Source organism: Anopheles coluzzii, chromosome 2 (genome assembly GCF_943734685.1).
Source record: "Anopheles coluzzii chromosome 2, AcolN3, whole genome shotgun sequence".
In the NCBI taxonomy this organism is placed as follows: Eukaryota; Metazoa; Arthropoda; class Insecta; order Diptera; family Culicidae; genus Anopheles; species Anopheles coluzzii.
The window spans coordinates 35,057,002-35,077,505 of NC_064670.1; the positions used below are offsets into that span (position 1 = coordinate 35,057,002).

At 44.7% G+C, this 20,504-nt stretch overlaps 1 protein-coding gene and 1 long non-coding RNA gene across 4 annotated transcripts in view; one reads left to right on the forward strand and one right to left on the reverse strand.

Moving 5' to 3' along the window:
* Positions 1-20,504, reverse strand: part of LOC120948094 (uncharacterized) — a 139,657-nt gene that overhangs the window by 96,495 nt on the left and 22,658 nt on the right. The gene's annotated exons all lie outside the window — the stretch shown is intronic.
* Positions 1-20,504, forward strand: part of LOC125906410 (uncharacterized) — a 56,805-nt gene that overhangs the window by 32,743 nt on the left and 3,558 nt on the right. The window lies entirely within an intron of this gene.

The window sequence follows — 20,504 nt, forward strand, 5'->3', positions numbered from 1 at the left end:
CAAAAGCTGGACAAAAAAGATATGGCAGCGAGGGCCGAACACATCAACAGGCACCACGTTCCTGCCCTCCTGATCCCCACTCGCATTGCCGAAGAGCGGAAGTGTGCGGTAAAAATTAGCTAACCACGGACACATACACACACAAGTTAAAATAGTTGATTCGACCCGCAGCAAGAAGAGGGTGAAATTGTTGTTTGCTAGCCTCGGGGGATTGTTGTTGCATTATTTTGATGCTGTTTTGGGACAGCAAATAGCCTGGGTGTTCCGGGCGGTAAACTGTGGCTTCAGCTATGCGGATTGTTGATGCTATCGAGGCCTGCTGCTGGATGTGGACAGGAAATCGTTTAACTACAAGCAAACCGCTACCGGTCAATTACTTAAGCTGGGCTGTGAGAGGGTTTAGTGCGATGGGACCTGAAACTAAATTTGATTTTGTGTCAGTAGGAATATAGCGGGTGGTTTTGAAATTAGTAAAATAAGATTTTTTTTTATTGACTTTTTTCACCGAAGTACAGTTTGTCTAAATTCATTCATTTATAGCTTTGTTTAAGCTAGACAATTCAATCCGATTTCAATCAGTCCGTTAGTCAACTTATAGTTCTACGGCCTTACATTTAATATGTGCATTGTAAGCATTTAGTTATTTAGGCATAATGATTTATAGCTTTTATTTAAATAAATAAATAATCTAATTAACAAATTAATAAAGAAATAAATTAATAAATTGGTTTAAGTAACTAATTCATGTAACATTATTACTTTCGATAATTTTGTAACGTTTGTAAATTAAATTGAAATTAATGAACAGAATGTTGCTGTTCGATTGAGCATCTCGAAGTGTTAGTACTCAACTATGACCATAAACACAAACAAGATCTATGATTTGAGCATATCTAATGAAGATCACTTCATCCTTGAACAGTATTCGATCGAGTATGTAAGTTGTTGTTTTCATGAGATCGAAAAGAACAAGTACAATACATAACACGAATATAAATGAAGTTTTTTTTAACAATGACAATTTGCATTAGAAACAATACGTTTTTTCATAGAACCATTTTTAAAAATAAAAAAAAATATATCATAATTTTTTTCTCCGAAATTTGCAAAGCAGCAAAGCTTTTAATAAATTTGGAAATAAATTCAAACCGCTGTTATAAACAGTGGTGATATCATATATGTTTCTATTATAATTACAATTGAAATAGTTAACTTAATGACTGCAACAGCAGCAACGCGTATTTCATCTGGAAACACATCGCCCTCCAAACAAACTGTTCCGATTGTTCCGACCAAGAGGGGGTTCATCTCGAATAAAAAAAAAATCTTAATTGAATTAAAATTATCTTAAATAGCTACTTATATGAATGTTCAAGCTGATAATGTTATCTGGGTTTTATAAAAGATGGCAAATCCAACTTCGATAGAAAAAAAAAACTATACATTTGTTTTGTGCATGAGGGGACAGTTGATAGATAATGCATACGAAACAAGACGAAAATAGTATTAATTGATACACATTATTTAAATTTTACTTTATTTTTAACCTGATAATCATTCCTTTTGCTATCGGAAGCATCTTTCTGTACTTTGGACCAGAGCCTTTAACGAAGGAAATGTTTTCAAATTTTCCAATCGATTTACACAATTTACAATTGTCGACTGTGTGATCGGTAGCATCCTTCGTAGCTCCACTGTTTTCAACAGAATTACTTTTCCATTCCCTGCGTTCGATGTGGCCCACTGAACCATCGTCATCGGTTTTCAAGTTTCGTGCTTGTTTCCGGCAAACAAACAGGAAAGGCAGAAAAAAATCTTTTTGAAAAACGCTCCTTCTTTAGCTTTCTTACCGTTCCTTTCTGTTGGATTTAGCGATTTCCGAACGTGATCTGCATAACGAGTAGCCATCGATCGTTCCGGATTCACAGTGCTAGTTATCATCATCACTGTGCTGTGTTCGGCGCGTTCTTGTTATCATCGTTGTAGTCACTGCGAGGATTGCCTTTGTACGCTAGCATCCATCTGCCTTTGGCATATTGAAGCTGTAAGGCGTTCGGGTGTAAAAAGTTGACCCTCACTCTCTCTTCCTCTCTCACTCTCTCTCGCCGGCAGCGCTCGGTAGCGAGGGTCGTGACAGTCGCGTGATTGATTTCGATAGATTTAGGGTGTCAAAATGTTGATACATACTTAACGCCGCTGTTGAATTGCGTTGTTGTACTCGGGGCTCGGTGTAATGATTTACTTAGGGAGAAGATTTTTTTTGTTAACTGTTCTCTCCCGTACTTCATCGTACTTCAGCAATGTGCGATGAGTAATTTGGTATGGATTTTTCGATTCTGGGTGATGGAAAATATAGCATCAGTAGATACTGACAAGGAAAAATTGGATTCTCATTATGTTACTTTGCTTCGGGGTGAGTGTTTGGTTTACGGTGATAGCTTGGATATAATCTAGTTTTATTGATATCATTTTCATTAATCTGATAAAACTACGTAGTTGGTAAGTATTTTTTTAATTTTGAAGTTTGAAAATAAGAACAATCACGTTTTTTGGCAAGTATAATACACATGAAAATTTCTCCTGCAGACGTATAGATCGTTCATTTTAATTTTTAACTTTAAAGTTTAGTGTGTCAGATACCATGCGTCTCCATCTAACGTCGTATTGCTATTTTCGACATAATTTAGCAGAAAACTGCCAGAAACAAAGCGTTGTGTAAATTGTAAAAGTTAATAGAAAAACCAGTTTATAAATTTCGTAAATTTAAAGAGTAAACATAACAGTAAACACAAGAGCGTATGTAATTTTACCATTGTAGCTACCAGGCGCCTCCATCATATTCTTTTTTTTTTCATTTATTTTTGAACGTTTAAAAACTCCCCAAAACGGATCCTGAAAACGAATAAAGTTTTATTCCTCACAAACCGGCAAGCATCGTAGATGACGTAAGCACACCACACCAGCAAAATCGTTGCTGAAACAAATGACGTTCCTGATCAAACAAGTGCCAAACGAGCTGTTTGCCATCTGATCGCATCTGCGAAGCATCCCATGGTTGGTGCATTTATTTGTTGCTGCTGTTAAATAATTCAGTCCACACCGTCCCACAAGCTGCCGTAGCCGAGGGTTGGTTGTGGCGGCGCCCCAGCACTCTGCCGAAAACCAGCAAAACGAAGCTGCGAGGCAACGCACGAAGACAATAGTGCTAGGCGAAGGCGTTGAATTTGATGATGAGAAAACCCCTCGAGTGGAGTGTGCGCGACCACGATCATAAGAGTTTATGAAGTTGGGTAGTTTTCGCGGCACTGGAAAACCGCACGTTTGTGCTCAAGTGCGCACAAGAGGTGCACAAGTTTGTGTGCCGGCGTCGAGACAGCAACAGTAGTCAACAAGATGATTATGGGCCAAACCGTCACTTCCAACCTGCGCCGGTAGCTCGACCCCGCCCCGGGCACGGTGTTGCCTTCAGAGATCAGCAATGTTTTGCCCGCACCCAGTGCCCGCAGTGCCGTGCCACATTCGGCAGAGACGACGGCAGCGAAGACAACGGCGACAGGAACCACTCCACCTAGCGACTATAACAACGTGATTTACTTGCTTGCCACGGCACCGAAACTGCGGCAATAAAACGCGTCGGTGCTGGAGTTTCGGTACATTATCAGATACTAGAAGAAACTGGTGCGGAATGATTATGGGCGTGGAAAGAAATTTTCATTCCGCTGCGAGCTCTGCACCGCACGACTGGGTGGGCGACCCAGGGCGAACGGTTACAATAGGAGTCAAGCGACAGATACGATGAATTGGAGGTTCCTGCCCGTTCGAGCTAACGAGCGTAACCTTGTGAGTTTGCGAGCAGCGATGGTGGCGTGATGTTACGCTGGGTTGAAGATAAACATGAACCGTGCCGTTTGCACAACCGTACCGGCGGAATTTCTCGGCATTTTAGCAAGAGTCGCAAAATCATAATGAGGCAAGCCTAGAACAAACGATGAATTAAATGATTAGGGATCGGATCGTGCGCTTTCGAGCGAACTATCGCGGTAAGGCGCCAATATTGATCGAGAAGCGGGTGCTGCAAATGTTAGACGAAAGCTCAATTTTACGCTCATTTAAGCGCGTGCAAAACACTGATGCGAACAGTTTAGTTCGTTCTTAAACGTTGTTACAACTTAATGCTCACATTTGCAAAAATGAATTAAGTATCATGGGTGAGCTTACATCAGCCACCGTTTATTGTTCAAACGTGCACAAAGTAAGAAAGTAAATTGTTAAATGACATGCGGCATTGAACGCGTAGCTTTTGCCTTTTTTCGAAGTAAATTCAATACAAAGTTGTTAAACTAATGTTGAAAAATATTCAACATTCCTGGATGCGTTTATTGAATCGCATAAATACCACACTTTCACTCCACACAAGATCAACATGAGAAGCGTTCTGTTGTGTGAACAAGTGAACGATAGAACGGAACAAAGTGTATCGTCCTCACTGTGAAGCCCTAGACGAGAAGGATGCCACCCGCAGCTCAGTGTCTCTTATCAGAGAGAAGAAAAAAACGATGCTGATCTATTCTACCCCGTAACTAGAAGCCACCTGAAGCGCGTGATGCTCGTTCAAAGCGAGCGAGCTTTTCCGCCCTCCGTACGAAAATGGTTCGGGGTAATGTCTGTGAAAATTGAGACAACCAGTTGATGAAGCGTTGCAGGTGCACTTCAACTAGACGCCCTGCGCTCCACAAGCTTGCATGTATGTGGGTTATTGCATCAGCGGTATCCACGGGCGCAGCAGTTTGAACCCACTCGCACAAGAAGCAATCCGGCCCCTTCACCGAGCCGAGGTTGAAACCAGCTCCATGTGCTGGCGGATGTGGTGGCATTTTATCTATCCTTGCCCTTACGTCCAACCGCGCTCATGTTTTGCCAGCTGGTTTGCGGATGAAAGCACTATTTTCGGTATGTCGTTAGCAGCTGTCCCACATAATGCCACAACCTCGGCCCTCGCATAGCGCGCGTACTGGGCCAGCGACACACTATGTTCGAGTGCAGGTCACTAAACGAAAGATAGGATAAGATGTAGGGAAAAAGTTGAAAGAGTGAACCTTCACTCCTACACACACACACACAAACCCACTCAGCATCCCCTTTGTGGCGTGGGTAAGTCATCGCCAAAGAGTGAAACAAGACTGGCAACTCGGGACCTTTCCCGCCTGTCGATAGTGCGATAATAATGACGATAATAACGCTAACACAAAACCACCATCTCATCATCATCGCCCCCGCTCGCGCGCCGGGTCTGGTGGTGTATTATCTGCTTCGCACCCATCGCTACAGCCATCGCTTTGTGCTCGGGCGCCCACCGGAAGGGACCGTTCGCCACTGGATGGAGCATGAAATGGATAAATTTCCCCCGAGTGTGATGGATAGCCTGAGCGGAATGAATGAATCGTCTTGCCCGGGCGGCTCGGCCACTCTGTTTCCGGTGCGGGCCATTGTGTTGTGGGTTGCCAACGGCATCCGGTTGCTCGTGGAACCTGATCGCGGCGAAACCCGTCACCCGGTTGACGAGCAGGGCCACCGTGGTGGCACACACTATCCACACCGGACACAATGGGCGACACACGGTGTGATGAACCCTTTGTGTGCAGTTTTGTTGTTTTTTTAGTGGCGCTTCGCTTTGTTCGCTTAAATTACAGCTCCTTTCGCACCCGTACGTAGCTTGTTGAGGTTGGAGAGATTGGTTCGTGTTTGCTTTATTAATCGGATTCCGGTGGAGGAAAATGAGTTTTCTTTGATTTTATGCACATGCCTTCGTACAGCTATGAATGAAGCGTATTGAATGAATGCTGTTAATATGATGTAACGGGTGTGAGTAGTAATTAGAGAGTAGATACAATTTATTACACTCCATTATTGAACGGTTGATTACAAACAGACAACAGTTTATGAACAGTTCATTACTAATAACAGAACACCTAGGAGTAGGTGTCGATACCGTTTGCTTTCTACTCCGTATGTACAGCATCAAATTACAACATTGCAGTGTGCTGTTTTCATTACAGCTATAGCAGCAATGGCCAAAGCAGAGCGGCAATTTATTTAAAATATTTGCTAACAATAAGCAATATAGGCTCGATTACATTGCTTCATACTTGAGCAGTTAAGTTGCTCAATTAAAAATTCGTAAAATACATTCCCTGGTTACAGGGCATTTCCCTGGAACTGGCAACTAAAAATTTATTTAAAATTTCTGTGTGAACCCCATAGGGATCATCGCTAGATTAATTGAAGTAATTTTTGAATTTTGGTACAATCTGCAACAATTTAAGCATTTTGTCACTTTTAGCATCATCATATAATAAACCGTTTAAGCAAAAGCCTTAAACAAAGTTCGAATATAAACGTTTTCTCGCCTTTTAATAAAATTTTAAACAGCCTATGTAATAATAAATATAGTTTTTTGCTACATCATTTCAATCGCAGCTCAAAGCTTATTTAAAAATCAAATTACAATTACTCTATTCGAATATTCGAATTCAACATTTACTACTACTTATACCATTCCGAGTAAAATAAGTAAGCAACGTGCAGGAAAATAACATTGTATTCAATTTTGTTTCAACCACCATTAGACGAAACTTTGGTTCAAAAATTGCAGCTGTGCTTCACTCCTTTCGAGACAATTGTTTTCGGCTGCACTTGACGTCTCGAGCGCTGCTGAAACCTGTTTCATGCACTGACTAGAAGCCATTTCGTGTGATCCGTTGGCTGATTGCTGGCGGGCTGGGCTGGTACTGACAACGAGCGAAAACCCACCACCACCACCACCACCGTGCACGTGCAGAAGGTATCAATTTGAGCACGAAAGCTTCTGCAAATTCAACTAGCAACACTGTTTCCCAAAATCCCTGCCGGTATAACAAGGAGCCCGTGTACTGGGAGGATGAAACTGTGAGCAGCATATGCAAGAAAGAAAGAATAAAAAATGCTGATGGTGAAGGCAAAATGGCTCGTCCTTAGTCCGAGCGGGACGAAAGGATTTCAAGGAACGTGGAGCATTGAGATTTGGCAATTTTCGGAACAGAGAAACCGAACAAGCGTGGGAGTGTGTCTGGACAGTCGCTAGAACGACAAAAAAGAGGGTGAGAGAGAGAGAGAGAGAATGAGAGAGCAACATCCTGAAACCACTTCACGAACGGTGTGCGGAGGCGTTGCACGTATGAATGTCAATAGAAAATCAGTTGTAGCACATATTTGACAAGAATAAGCCAGCCTTTATGCTGCGCGTACTGTATGAATCATGGCAGCAGTCTGTAAACCAACGTCCAATGCAGAGCTGCAAACGGTGAAGGAAATCTCAGTTTAAAGGAGATTGGATGTTTTTTTTTGTATGAAAAGATAAACGTCTCTTAAACGTGTCTTTATCTTGTGCTTTAAAAGGAAATATGTATTTCAAGGTTCACATGGAAAGGAAAACATTCCATAGATCCATCATTATTACAAACAAATATATTTACATAAATTCAAATTAAATAAACAAGCGTTGATTTAAAACTACAAAGAATGAGTCAAACATGATGTAATTAAAGAAAGTGAATGTTATTGCTAAAGTTGTTGGTATTCGTTTAAGCAATTTGCTTTTAAATCGTTAAATGTAACGATGGCAAAACGGAACGGCAACGTTTTGCTGATGGCTGACGCTTTCTTTTCCTTCCCCATAACTACATTCGCACCATCACTACGATCGCCATACGAGGGCAGGGGAGATGGGTTGGTTATTTTACCCTTTGGCGTTTTGAGGGCAAAGCTCGATTACCTTCCCGGTGCTTGGCTTCCTGACAGCGTAATCATGATGTTGAGGCATGTGGCGCCACACACATGCCCATCGTTGCGAGGTAAAAATTTAATTTAAAAACTTCTATAAATTATGCCTGCTTTTTATGGCACATTTTTAATCTACATATCTCACCGCTTGACGCCTCCGGGTTTTATCCCTCTCTTTCTCTCTCTTTCTATCTCTCTCTCACTTTCTGTCTCTCTCATGTCACTTTCAATTGTGCCACAAGCGCCACGCTTTCAACCAAGCTTGCTATGATAAAATGGGGAAAGGGGAGAATGAAAACATACATTCCCGGCGAGTAAAAAAGAAATGGGACGTTAAAAAAGCAAAGGCGAAAACACCCTCCCCTGCTCACGCACCTTTGCAAATCACTGCAGCACAGTGCACCCCCGGGAGGTCGTGCCGTTAATGGTGACGTTAAAGGTTGGGTCGTTGTATGAGCGTGGGGTATGTAAACCCTGTACCGCTTCCGCTCACAATCGGTATCTGTGGTGTGAACGCGCAGGAGACGCGTTTGCACCACGGTTGCCGATAATACTTTCCAATCTCAATCCGGCACCGACAGACCGGCACCTGTAGTTTTAATTAATTTACATCATGCTCGGGCGCGGTTATTGGTTTCTGCAAACGGGGGAGGGGGAGCATAATCGCCTTCCAACTGTGCCTCACTTCCGCGTTGCAGCGCTGCTCACGAAATGTAAACGAATGTCCGGCAAAGGTGAAATTCCGACGGCAATGACCGTATTTGGACCGGGCAGGTTTATCAAACGTATCAACAACTGTCATTCTAGGAAGATGGGATTTACAGCATAAAAGCTGAACAAAAAATAAACAAACAAAAGAACAGGTAACTGTCATTCGCAGGACACTTGTTCGCCGGTAAAGGTTAGGGCTCGAAATGGCAGCGTAGAAAAAGGGAATGCGTATCCCGGGCCTTTAGATCGAATTTCAAACGCAACGCAACAACAGTTTAACTCGGCGCTGGGTGATAAATTGTTCGCTCTGTTTGTGTGCCGTTTGACTGCCAGAAAAGGGGATTTTTGTCACAGCTTCTGCGTGTGCGTGGATATGTAAAACTCCAAACACACGCACACAGTTGCACCGTTTTTTTTTGCTCCACTTTCCACAGAGCAGGGATTTCAGCCATCCCCAGCCAATGCCTCCCATCGTCAACGAGATGTGAAAAATAAGCATCAAGAGGAAGCGAGAAGAGAATGGGAGCGAGAGGCTGAAAAAAGGTCGTAATTTTTTTATCCAGCTTTATTTATTGAGCCATGAAGGCAATTCTCCCTGGGACGCCATTGCCAGTGCGTGGCTAACGGTTTGTTTCATGGCGTACGATTTCCGGGCAGAAAAGTTGCATTAAAGCTACAAACGTGTAATGCGTAAAGTACACGCTTGCCGGGCTAAGCTACCAATGGGGCAGGTTTGCATTTTGTCCTTCGTCTAAATATTTATCTAAAACTGTAAAAAGCATTTTTGCACCACAGTTCAATTAATTATTCAGTGCGCTGCTAGTGCTTTGCCCGATTGGAAATGGCGATTCGCAAACAAAGCCCCGCATCGATTGGGCAACTGATCGGACAGGCTGCGTTTGATGTGGTCTGTAACTGTATAGCACCGATGCGTGTGTGTGTGTGTGTGGCGAGCGACGTAAATCGTTCGTGCAACAATAATTCCGGCAAAACCTATTAATTTAGCGCTCGTTGACAGTTGAAATGTGGTTGTCATTCCTTGTTTGACGGACAGGAAAGTGTGGTTTTGGCAATCGAGTGAGAGTGTCTTTTTTTTTGTTTTTGGTTGGTTTGTTGCACTTTGTCTGTGACGCTAACATGGAACATTAGATGCGTTTGCTGATGGACATCTCTATGTTCTGGTTAATGTTTATTGGTTTTATATTGCATTTGAAGATGATTAAATAAATGTCTAGTTCATGTTTTAAAATGTAGCTTTAGAGCTCTTTGAGTGTAACAAAATATGTTAGACTTTGGAAAAATAGTGGCTGGAGATCTCCACAATTGAGTTTATTAATTGAAATCGGAAAACAATTGTACAGCTTATATCAAATCACTTTGAAGTGTACTTTGATTCGTAATTCAATTTTCATTTCAAAACTTTCCCATCTCCAGCATGATTTATGCTTCAAGCACCATCCAACTCGCATCAACTTTTGCACTGGGTTGCGTTGCGTTTTACTATCAAAAAAATAAGCTTCAACCCACATCCACAACAGTTTGGTTCGTTTACCTTCACACTTGCAAATTGGAAAGGGGTACAATGAACTGTAAAAACATACTGCGCACCGTTCGTGTTAGCACTTTTCGTTGTTGTTGTTGCTGTTTTGAACTCGGTCGATAGTTGCTCCTCCCGTGCATGTGTGGCTCGTACCAGCCGTAACGGCCCGAACGTACCATGGTTTAAGTCCCGAGGTTTTTAAATGAGTTTACAAACTACCGAAACGCCTTTGTCCTCGTTACTCCCTTCCACTGTGTTTGTCCAGAACACACACACACATACATAAACGCTGAAAGACTCTTATCGACTGTTCTGACAACGGGCCGTGCGCCCTGCTGCAGAGAATGAATGTGACACAAGAAAATTGGATTTGTCGCCGAACACCACTGGCGGTGGTCGTGGTAGTGGTGTACAGTACCACCTGTACCTTCACCACTCACTGCACCGATGGGATACTATGAAGCACTGCCATTTGCTTATGGTTTATGTGTCGTGTTGTGTAACGGCAAAGCGGCCGGCCATGCCTTCATCAGGGCAGCTGACCGAGGCTTGCTTCCCAGGGTGGCCAGAAATCTTCAAACCAATGTGCCCTACGGTTGACACACACATACGCCCACACTGATTCGCTCTCGAAAAAGCGGGGTGAAAGCGAAGGGTAGAAGGGAAGGTGTGCAGTGGACGCAGACGGGAGGCGGGAGCATGTCATGTATGCATCAGACATCAGTGGACAAAGGCAGGCGGCCGCCTGGGCCGCGTTGTTCGCCCCAACAGAACAAACGACATGCATCAGCGTTATTAATGGGCGACATTTCAATTTCAAACTGTCCCGGGGATACCACTGGTTAAGTGATTAGCCGGCGCCGACCGCTTATTGGCAAGCTCGAGGCCTTGCGGACTGCTGCTGCTGCTGCTGCTGCTAGATGGACCGATACGTTTGTTTCTTGTCCGTTGGTACGTGCCCGTACCACGTGTGGCGAGTGCTGAATGGCCAACCAGCAGCACCAACAGCAGTACAGGAAACACAACATCGGCATGCTGTTCGAGGGGTTAGAGTACATTGGGCAAGTACGGGAATGCAGGATACGATTTGTAACTGGGTCAAGCGTTAGTGAGCATAGTTTTGGCACGTGCACACATTTTGGGCGGGGTGCATTTGCTACCATTGAATGCAAAGCAATGGACCACTGGCACCTACCTCATTAAGGTAGGAATGTTGTGAAAAGGAAACAACAAACCATTCCAACCAGCGGCAGTATTCCACCACCTTTCCAATGGCATTCGGTCGCGAATTTCGGCCGCGTGTTCTCCTGCCACAGTTTCACTGGGGATGCAAACAAGTCCCTCGGTGAACCTTACCCCCACCGGTTGCTGATCGGTGAAGCTGTATTATTAAGTGGCAATCTGTGCTTGATGAAATCTTTGCTCACAATAGGTTTCTTTGCCTTCGTCCAATATGCGTGCGAAGAGGAGCCTTCCGCGACGGCAGATCCTTTTATAATTCATGCTCATTTGTGAACGGTTGCGGCATAAGACGGAGTCAAGCTGTATTAGTTTTTTTTTCCACTCCACTGATATCGTTTTGGTGTGGTGGAAAGGCGGATCAACCGTTTGAATGCGCTGTCTTTGCCCCTTCAGTCTAGTCTTAGTTTCAGGGTGGGAAATGTTGCTTCCGTCTTCTTGTGCAACGAAACGACGAACCGAACCGTACGCTTGGGAAAACATTCTGGCAAACGCCAAAAAAAAAAGCACAGTGTTGTCGTTTGTGTCTGTGTGTCTATATTCAGCTTTCGCTGAGTACCGAGAGTGCGCTATTATCGGATAAATATTTATTCATTTATTTATACTTTCATTTGTACGCCGGCAGCCGGGTTCGGTCGCTGGAGTACGCTTGAGGTTGGGAAGCTTTATTCCCCCCAAACGATTCATTCTGCTGACACCTCCCCGGGCAAGAAGCTACGGCCCTTCGGACGCATCCACTTTATTTGGAAATTCATATTTTATTTATTTATTTTTTTTATGCGCCCATGCTTTGCCACGATGCCATCGTCGTTGGGAGTTTTCGTTCGCGTCTTCCTTGAACCAGTCGAGAGCGCTCTTTTCGTCGGTTCTTTGTCTATTGTTTCCGCGCTTGTGATGGCGCCCGGCCAAAACGAAAATTATGCTTCTGCTTCTTCGCGAGCCCCTCACATTCAAGTTGATTGTGTGTGTGGGTGTGTGTTTGACCAGTTTTCCCAGTTAAAGACGGGACGGGAATAAGACTTGTGCTACGCGGCCCTCGTTCGGTTGGACTTGGTCAAGAGCGTCCTGGCTCGGCTGGATATGCCATAATATGCAAAAAAGATTTCACACTCCATCGATAACGGCAGCGCTGAGTGGCCATTTGAGTGGGCCATTCCTTTCCTTACCTTTTTCCCTTCCGTTGACCACCCGTCGTTAGTGATCGGGCTCATTTTGTTATTCGCGATAAGCGAATAACACTTCGGCGCAAATTCCGCTTGTGATTGGAGAGAGGGAGATTCCGTTCGCAAAGGCGCTCACACTTGTAGTACACTTGTCCGCATTAGGACGGCTGATTCGATAAAAGCTTGCCTAATGCGAACCGTAATTGTTGAGCATTTGTTGCGAAATTTATCTCGCTTGCTTTAGCTTGTTAGTGCGTCCACTTTCTCACAGGCTAACGCACCCCGTAGCATAGGCAATAAAATGTTACAACGAACAATTTGTCGTAAATGTTTTAATTAAACTAGCGTCACTGATAGTGTGGGATTGTGGGATTGAACGTAAGGCGAACAAACTCTCTTAGCTAGAAAAGTTACACTTGCAACTCACGCCCATGGTAAAGGGATACGTTAAACACACTCAGGCACCTTGAAACCGTACGGTAAAAGCCGTTATAATCCGTTGATATAGTGAATTATTTTAATTTCACCTTTCCTACCGCTTAACAAAAGCGGCTCGCATGCCGTGATGCGAGTGTGATCCGATAGTTTTCCACTTAGTTTCCGACCCCTCACGCTTGCCATTAAGGTCGCTACGTTTCCCTTCCGGAAATGGAGGAACGTGCGCTCGGGCGCGGGCGTTGCACATCGTACATCATTGGATTTATGCTTATTTATTATTCCATTTCACGTATCTGAAAGCAGTAATCGCTCCAGTCTGCATATTGATGTACTTTTATACAGCTCGATGGTTCTGCCCGCTCGAAAGGAAAATCGTTTTTGTTCGCTCTGTGGACGGTGGACGGTAGTTCGCTTCGTTTGCGTACACCAGGGTCGATCGGGTGACTGAGAAGGAAAGGAATGAAGAAAAAAAGAATGCAAGTGTCCGGGATGCAGGGGGAGGGTAAAAAATATACATTTGAAAAATCACCATTCGACCACCGGAGAACGAAGTTGGTGGTATTAGGGAGAACGATTGGGAAGGTACGTGAGTGTATGTGCGCGCATGGAAACCGGTAACCGAATGCACCCACTTGACAGGTAAATCCAAAAGTGGGCTGCCACAATGGGAAACCCGATGAACAAGCTGTAGACGTAAATACTGGTAAGAAATATATGCTGATAAAATAAAAAAAATATTTTCTATATTTGTATTATTATGTGATGCAGAATGATTTTGCGCGTTATCGATCGATGTTTGAAAACTCTAATGTTTGTTTTCAACATTGACCAAGAAAATAAATATAGTTAATTATATTAAACTATTAGATATTGTTATGGGGCTATTGAAATTTGATATGGCATAGACAAATTTAAATTAAAAAAAATAAATTTTGAGAATCTGAAACAAGTCTTTTTTCATCCAAACAGGACATAAGGGCTAGCATGTCTTCAACATAATTTATTAGAAATTAGGTTTAAAAATGTTGTTTGTTTTATGTAAAACTTTTATTTCATAACAAACGTGAAACAACACAGTTAAAGCATTGTTATCATGTTTTTTGTAAGATTAAGCTGGTTTAAAAATCTAGGATAAAAGAAAACAAATAAAGAAATTATTATCATTAAAAACATAATATCTTTATTTTTTTGAAAGTTTACAAATAATGAACATTTAAAAAACAGAACTGAAGCAAAACTATTTTGACCCCAACACGTTTTTCAACAATGTATTGTGTTGTTAAGGTTTGTTGATGAAGATCTTCACTTATTTTCATAAAGAAATAGGTAATTCATGCTCTCCACCATAGCATTTAACGATCCCAGTCTATGGCCACCGATTTATCTACTGTTCCGAATCATTCCGAATGATTTAGCCTATAGTTTTTACGCCGTCCCACGCAAACGATGCACGGAAGCCCGTTTTCTCCACGGACCCGTGCACCGTGCAGCGAAAGTGTAGCCCAAAAAAGGGCACAAATGTAGCAGGCATTGCGTTACCCCCATCATCAAAGCAAAGCTCTTTTCGCCAGTACCCCCAGAGACTCTGGCTCGGTGCCCGGTAGTGCTATCCTTCTTTTTTTGCCACCCTTCCCCCGTACCGGAAAGCAGGGCCGGAAAGGCACCGGAACCGGTGCAACCGTGCGCGCACCGGCTGACCAATGGTCACGATAGTTAAATTTGCAATGTTTCAAATGCTCCCGGGAATCTCACACCAAGGCCGTCGAGCGGCTGGCAAACGTAACCGTGGACCGTGTACGTTCAACCTGCGGCAGGAACGTTCCGTGTCGCGCGGATCATCACGTACTAGGGATAGTGGTATCCCCGAGATCCCTCTCGCTGGCCGGTGGAATGCACTTTATCCATCGCACGGGCTGAGCTGCACTAAATCCTTCATGCAGTACGACGGAACTGAAGCGGCAGTCAAGATGGTGATAGGGCGAAACGAGCGGCAAGAGACAGGGTGGGACAAATCGTGCACAATGGATGGACTTCGCCGCAGTGCTTACCTGGGAGGGATTTGTAGCCCGTAGCCCGGAAGGCACGGAAAGAATCCACACCGAGCAAAACAATAACCAAACCCGGCATACACACACACACACGTACCTTGGCAAAAGCAGATGTTTGACAACATAATGGAAGCTGGGAAAATGGATTCCGGCACGCGCCGGTTCCATCCATTACGTCAAATAATTCAAATCTATTCATATTTTAGATTGCACTTGCACCACCGTTCGTGAAATGGGGGAGGGATTGCTGGACGGGATACAAAATGATCACCATCACAGGGAAGGATGCCTGCTGCTGACCACTTGCCTACTAATGATGCTGCACAAAAGTCGTCCTCGTCCTGCGTCTTTGTCACGGCCGTCCACAGAGCAAACGCACACTGGTGAACGGCAGCATCGTTTCGCTTCGAGTGTTTAATAAACGTTTAGCACAGTTTTAAAGGTGTATGCTGCCAGTACGACTATTTGCCGCCAGGCAGGCTTTTTGCTACGCAATCCTTCTTTTAGACCACTCCAAAATTGAAACGAATACGGCTGTTCTTTGGCCCGGGAAGGCTGGACATACCTTCTGGCATGTTTTTTTTTTGTAGCTAGCTAGCTGCCCATGGTCGTGCACTGCAGCTGCACGTAATTTATGTAAATAAACTTGAAACTAATTCTTTCCAGCCTACCAACCCAAAGATGGGAAAGGTACTGCTGACCACTGCCGTGTACGGTGTCCGCCTGCGGAGTACGAAATAGGGATCATCTGTTGAGTCTGTCCTTCCAACGCGGACGAAAGATACCGGTAGTTTGCTGCAATTGGGTTTTGCACGTACCGGGCAGGCTTACATACCGTTCGGCTGTTGGATTTGTGTTGTTTCGTACCAGCTGGATCGTCTTATCTTACGTTGGACGTTGGACGCTGGCGTACCTGCACGTATTGAATATACATTCGTAACGGAACGGGGATCGAGAGCATCATTGGATTAAGGGACGCTTCGTGTGAAAGCGGTGTGTCTTCTATGGAATGGATAGTTTCCGAGCCCGCCCGGACCAATTAAGGAACGGCGCCCGGGCAGCCCTTTCACCGAGCCCAAACATTTCTTGCTGCCTTGGGTTATGGCAGCCGAAGCTTAATTCAACTCCGATCAAAACGCAAAAAAAAGAACAAAGAAATGTCATAGCAGTGCCCGGTAGGCGAGCGTGTAGTTTTGAAGGTAAGCTAATTTGCATGCTGAAATGAAATCTGATTAAAACGGATGACCCTTGCCCGCCCCCCCCTCGGCTACCTTTGTGGGTAGACACTGCTGCCTAGATCTTAAACTATCTCGCACCTCATGCCCGTCCAGCATTAGCTCCAAATATAGCTGGCTAGTTTTTCGTTCACCCCGTTCGAGCCTTTGCTTATTAAGTAGCGGTCCTTTCCATACGCATCAGTGCCCGATGCTGCCCGCTGTGTACGCAGCAATGTGTTATGGCCCAAATTATGCATTCAAATCATGTGCCTTGAAGCTACGCCGGGTGGGGGAAGGAGGGATGAATTCAATTAGTATCGATCGTAGGTGAAATTTGTTGCCCCGTTAGCTCTCCTTGACCGTCCCGCCACCATCCCTCACCGCTGGCACAATGTGTAATGGGGATTAAAGGGATAGGCCCCAGCCATGGGATAAGATTTGGATGAAACGGATTAGAGTTGGGTCCTATTGTTTTTTCGGTGCGCTGTTTGCGTTTCGTATCATAGCCTCGGGAACGGAGCGAAGGGAAAATGAAAAAAAAGCAAGCTCGACCCACCGACGATTCTCAACCCAACTCAGCATTTAATAATAACTTTCCAACTTCTGCTCGCTTATCCAAACATTGGGCTAAACACGGTCAAAACCGTTTCGTTTCGAAGCTCCGATTTGGGTGACTGTAACTTTTGCCCAGCTCACCATTCCCCCCTCCCCCAGCGTTCACCAGCCCTTGCGTTCCACCCGTTTGCTTGGTAGCGGAAAAGTTGGGTAACTCTTCACGCAAAAATGACACTGGCACTAGATGGCCGAGGGCAGTGTAATCCAGTGTGGGTGTAAGTGTGCCCATCGCCCCTCGGCTGGGTGGGTTGGAGCTCGGTGGTGGTACACGGTTTAGTACCGTGGGTCCTGTCAGGTACGCGTAAACGAACCCCGAACGACTGTCCCGAAACTGTCACTTCAAGACGCGCCCGGAACGTGAAAAGAGCAGCGAGAGCGTTTCATCACACAAACAAACGGACAAACAAAACAACAACAAAAAGAATGGAGACAGGAGGTGTCCTACAGCACAGGGACAAACAAAGATGCGCACCAGAGAAAAACTTTCACTCATAAAATATCTTCATAAAACAAACCATTTAAGCTCTTCATTTATCACTCGACTGTCCCGCTGCGAGGCGCCACTTTACGGGGGGCTCGTTTTGTGTGTGTGTGTGTGTGTGTGTGTGTGTGTGTGTGTGTGTGTGTTGTTTTTTCTTTCGCATCTTCACTCTCTGTTTGCTTCGCTTTTGTTCCGTCGCGTTATCCTTTCTGTCCGGGTGTCCTTTCTTTCATGCAGCTTTTTGTTGTCTCGTCTTTTGCAATTGCTGCTGCTGCTGCCCTTTTACTCGCTGGTGCTCCGAGCCAAAGCATCTTCATGCCGTTTGTGTCGTAAAAGTGTAGCAGTACAGGGGGGTTTGAAGAAAAATCACTTCCACCTTGCCTCCTTCCCGACGGCAAGCAAAGATCTCCTTTAACTCGGGCGGACTTTGGATGGGAATAAAAGCGAACAGTTTTATGTCGAGCAAGGTGGTAAAGCTAAGCGAGATAGGGTGCAGGCAAGAAGGGTGCTTGCCCTGGGACGCAATTGGGCCAGCTGGAACCGGAGTGGTTTGGAACTTTTCTCCAGTTCAAGATCTTCAACTTCGGTGGAAGGAAAGGTACGACACCTTTGGCCACGGCTCGGGCAAAGTAAAACTCAAATAAATGCCCATCTTGTTCGTGTCCTGAGCGGCTCGTTTGGTACCGATCGCTGTTTACCGTGTACCGTGTCCCATTTACCGTCGAGTGCCCGTAGGCTTTCACTAGGACCGACTGCCGTTTGCCTTTGTTCTTCTGCCAAGATGTGCAACACTTGTGTGAGTGGGAGGCGCACTTGCGGTAACTGGAGATTTCCGCACGAATCAAGATTTAAGGCAATCGTCCACCATTTGATGGCATTCTTTGTCAAGCACGGTGCACTTTGCAAATAGGACACAGCCCAGCCCCGCCTGAGTTCCAAGAAGAAGATTTTGCGCACGGGTGATGCTCTTGTAGGACCACCAGCACCAGCAACGACAACAACATCACTGGCAGGGAAGCCTTTCAAGAACAGTAAAGTGTTTCATGACGGCGCCACAGGGCGGTAGATTAAATTGGGAACACAGACAGTTTGCTCCAGCAACCCGCACAATTTATTCAAACAATCTTTAAGTAAACGATGCTCTGCGCAAGAAGTAACCTGCTATCGATGCCATTCGGACGCGCGGTATGTGGGGAAAGTTGAAGCAGCAAGTTTGCAACTAACATTCCTCCTCAAACAAAGACCAACAAAGCACCCTCACACACACTCTTGGGTTTGAAGTATTTGCTGGGGTGCAATCGGTGCAAGCGTGCCAGCTTCATCCACTTTTGCGCTTTTGCTTTTCGATCTTGCACCACTGCCGCACGAAGAAAGGCGGACACTTTTGCTAAGGATGACCACGGGCCATCTTACCTCCGTGCAGTGCAGCGTGCAACTGGATCGTACACGATCGGAAGCGGTGCGTAGCGACGTACAGGCGGGGTACAAAAATGTTTAAAATGAAAGTGAATTGTTTTGGCAGATGCTGCCGGCTTTTCTAGATAACATTTTACGGTAATCATGCTGACAGTGTCAATATACCTCGGCCACAAACAAGGGTTTGGGGTGCTGTTTGTGGACTGAATTTCTTCAAGAGTGCTGTTCAAATTTAAGCAGTGCTCGCTAGACTGGCACAAGGTTGAGTAGCTTTCAATTGAACTTGCAAAGTGCAAAGAGAACATCTTCTGACCTTCTGTGGGTAAATAAAAGGATGTTAAAGCAACAGAATGAAAGAGATCGGGTTGGGTAGGCTTTAAACAGGTCTGTTTGGAATGGAAAAAGTGGTCCTTGACATAAATGAGTATTCAATGCATTCGGCAGAGTCTATTTATGTTTTCAACCTCATTTTTGCGTTCAAAAACGGACAGACTGCAATCATGACGATAAAACTTAACGTTCGTTTAGTTAAGAAGTTTTGAGAAGTAAATCGTGATAAATGAAGCGGTATTGACACTAGTAAAGCTCTTCATCTTCTATTTGGTGTCTTTAGAAATGGCTAGCCATATAACTAATTAATACCTTCTAAGTTTCCTTTGAGCTTCGAGCTATGCTTTTTATTTTTATTTTTTAATTTAAGACTCCCTGTGCAACACGAAGAAACAATAATGAGAATAGCTTATTCTTGTTGCATAATTGAACATTATATCAACAGTGTTTCATCACCCTAACTTCCAAGAAGATGCTGTTGATATGATCGTTCTATAGCTTTGCTTGTTAGCAACTGCATGAAAGATTACAAACAAAGCGTTAATATCTGACAATCCTTCAACGGGACAAAACACACCCCTTCGCATGGCTGCCATTTGTTAGTCGCATTTGCGTCGAATGGCCATAATTAAGTATATTTGCCTCACAAATAATATCGTCTTGGGTCGACCTTTCTTCTTCCGGCGATTCACCCAGGTCTGTTCCGATTGCTCCACCAGATACAATAAATCATACAAAGTTGGTGTCGCCCCAGAACCGTCCAGACGCTGGGAAAGGATTTCTGTCTGTCACTAACGATCACCCGAACCGGTTGAAGTTTTTCCGTTGAAAAATGGTCTTTAATGGTGGGTCGGAAAGGAGAGCAAGCAGCTCGAACTTGAACTTTTGTGTGTGTGTGCGCTAGCTGGCTGTAGTATTCTCGCACCAATCCATTGGGACGTTGAGCAATGAAACCGAACTGCTGGAATCATACGTTTCAGCCAACCAAGCATACTCTAGCAGTAGCGCCAGCCTCGCCAGCACTTGCAAATCAATAACAATTCGTTTGAGCTCCCAATACCCATCAGCACCCGTTGCAAACCCGGACCGTTCGTACACGCTCCGGATAATGATTCGTTCGTTCGGAACGATGTGTGTGACATCGGCGCATATCCAATCCGAGCGTACAGTACCGCACAGAAGCAGCCATGCTTACGGATCACTGTTGCGAACCCTCGGTGCCGAATCCTGCAGCTTATGAACCTGCCAAACGGAAATTGATTTGGAAGCTCGTGATGTGGCGAGAGATCAATAAGCAGCCAGGGGCAAGCGCTCGGAGCCGGTGCTGGCGCCTGGCACAAATAAGGCGCAGAGCCTGTGCCGCTCTGTGATTGGAGATTCGATTGCACGCCCACGCGGGTGCCCTTTGCCTGGTCTGGTGCCTTCACCAAAACGATTTGCAATCCTTTTTTTATCTAGCATCACGTGAGGGTGTGTAGCTTAGTGTAA